The sequence below is a fragment of the Passer domesticus genome, unplaced genomic scaffold (genome assembly GCF_036417665.1).
Source record: "Passer domesticus isolate bPasDom1 unplaced genomic scaffold, bPasDom1.hap1 HAP1_SCAFFOLD_84, whole genome shotgun sequence".
NCBI lineage: Eukaryota > Metazoa > Chordata > Aves > Passeriformes > Passeridae > Passer > Passer domesticus.
The window spans coordinates 1-2658 of record NW_026990181.1 but is presented as its reverse complement, the minus strand read 5'-3'; the positions used below and the strand labels follow the sequence as shown (position 1 = coordinate 2658).

The 2658-nt window shown below is 50.0% G+C and overlaps 1 long non-coding RNA gene across 1 annotated transcript; it reads right to left on the bottom strand.

Moving 5' to 3' along the window:
• Positions 1 to 890: 890 nt before the first annotated feature.
• On the bottom strand, positions 891 to 1880 carry LOC135293183 (uncharacterized). Its single transcript, XR_010355302.1, has 3 exons — positions 1713 to 1880; positions 1459 to 1600; positions 891 to 1140 (listed from the first exon to the last, which is right to left on the bottom strand). It is a non-coding gene; the product is annotated as an uncharacterized LOC135293183 (long non-coding RNA).
• Positions 1881 to 2658: the final 778 nt, after the last annotated feature.

The following is a 2658-nucleotide window of genomic DNA, read 5'->3' as shown; positions in this document are numbered from 1 at the left end:
CTGTGGAAGATCCTGAGCATCTTCATGCCTAGCAGCACAAAACAGCTCAGGATTTCTCTGAACTGGTTTTCAGGGGGGGTTTCCATATCCCCGTGAGATCTATTCATCCCTCAACACGGATGACTCGATGTACAATGATGCATTTGTGTTCCTTCCTTCCTCCTGTGTGCCAGTGAGAAACCATCCACGGGAATGGAGGATGTTGTGTGCAGGGCAATGTATTCCTGGCTTGCCATTTTGCTTCACTGTCACTCAGCTGAGCATGGTCCTTATCTAAGAAGGACTTAGAACTTGCAACAAGTGATAAATTAACCTGCTCCACTCTCCTTAGCATGGCTGTGATGAGTGTTAAGGAAAGCAGCGAGCGCTTGCCAGGATGGGAGCTTGTTCTTTGTCAGGGAGGAGGGAGAAAATCTTGCTTGGAGTAAATAAAGCAACTCTGCTTCCCCAGGAAGAGAAGCAATTAAATATGTGAGTGCTGCATGGAACGATTTGCACAAGGACTGTCTACTATGCAGCAATGTTCCCAATAAACCATGCTTCTCCTGACCTTTATTTTTCTGGGTTTCCACCACATGATACAAGAGACTCTCCATGAAAAAAAGCAAAACACCTTGTGGGGAGACGTTTTTTCCTTCCCTCAGGCTTCCTCTTTTTTTTGTTCCCTCCAGAGCTCCCACTACATTTCTGCTGTTGTTTGGAGCACGTGCTTCCCTCTTTCCTGATCCCCTGGGCTTCTTTTGGCTCTGGCTGTCATGGACACTCTTAATTGTGGATTTTTTTCCCCTTCATCTACTTCTGACCTCCAGCCCTGGGAACCTGGAGCAAGTGGAAACTACAACTTTGCAAAATGCTGCCTGTGCCTGAAGCAAATGCAAGGAGAACTGGAGTGTGAAAAATAAAATTTGTTTATTACAGAAGAACAGCAGCAAAAATACAGAAGATATTTACATTCTAGGAATATTTGTAACAACAACAATCGATAGAACATATATACAGAAAAACCTACCTAGCAAAACTGTGTAAAACGTATTTACAGAAGTCCAAAATAGCCCTAAAATCTATATTCTAAAGAACAACAACAAAGTGTAAAACATATATACAAAAGGGTGGTGTCTCTGTCGGTGATGTCCATCGCACCTGGAAGAAAAGCAAATGCCACGGTCACTCCAGTCAGGCACAGAGGGGCTCTTGCATGTGCCCCCAGGCTGGCACATGCTGGCCCAGCAGCAGGACTCTGCTAGCAGAACTGAGCCTGGCTGGGTCTGGCATGGAGCTTGTGTGGAGCAAAGCAGGCACAGGACAGGCTGTGGATGGCCACCAGAATCCAGTGCCCTGGCTACAATGTCCCTGAGCAGGGAGCACCCAGCCCAGCCCCAGCCTGGCAGCAGGAGACCCACTCTGCCTGTCCTGCTGCTGGCATTGCTCTTCATGCCAAGATCATGGCCTCTTCCTCACCTTCTTAATCAATGTCCATGTCCTCAATGGACTCTTCCTCATGCACTTCCATCTCTTCTTCCACATCCACATCCACCTCCATCTCCTCCTCCATATCAATCTTTGCATCTACCTCCATCTCCTCCTCTCTGTCTGGGACAGCCTGCAGAGGTAGCAAAACCTCAGAGTGGGGTCCCTGTCCCACTCCATGCCCACAGAGCTCCAGCCCACCCGGGCAGGTGGGGAGTGTCCACCTCCATGGAATGGCACCATACCTTCCTCAGGACAAATGGGAGCATCCTGCAGGGCTGGATGACAAAATCCAGGCACTAAGGATCTTTCAGGAGTGATGGGGTTATCAGGGGGCAGGTGACAAGCAGAGTGGGCAGGAGCAAGGTGCAGAGCGTGTCAGCACAGCGGCCAAGGGTTGTGTTGTGCCCTTTGCTGGGCGCTGGACGTTCCAGCTGGAGCGTGGGCTGTGACATCACAGTTCCCAGGCTCCATCTGAAGTGGACAGTGGAGACCATGGAATGATGGAGTCCATGAACGGTTGGGCTTGCAAGGGAGCCTGAAGAAAAACATCTTGTTCCCAGCTGAGCAGTCTTCCCCCAGAGCGTGCTGCTCAGAGCCCTGTTGCCAAGGATGGGGCATGCACAGCCTCTGTGCACAGCCTGGGCCAGTGCCCCACCACCCCCAGTGGAAAAGAGCAGCTTCCTTAGATGCAGCTTCAATCAACCTGCTGCAGTTGAAAGCCATCCCCCCTTGTCCTGTCAGCACAGGCCCTGCTGAACACTCTGTCCCTTTCTTTCCTGTGGGACCCTTCCAGTCCTGCAGAGCCACAGTGAGGCCTCCCAGTGTCTCCTCTCTCCAGGCTGAGCATCCCCAGCCCCACTTGCCCAGCAGTCAGTCACATCAGGGCCAGTCAAGGCTGCAGGGTAGCAAATAGCTTCAGGAACTGAGAGATGCAAGCTTTAGACCCATGTTTGCCTCTAAACTTAAAAAATTAATAACAGTGGAGAGGAAGATGGTGGGACACTGGTTCTCTTCTAACTGGTGATTTTTTGTTTCTTCTTTTCTGTCATGCTGACCCAGGTTTTTCTGTTTGAAAGGAAGCTTGGCACAATGTCCATTGTCTTCTCAATTTGTGAAACACCAAGCAGATTCTGGGCAGGCTGATATGCAGAGGAAAACCTGAAAATATACTAGTGATCCTGAGCCTGG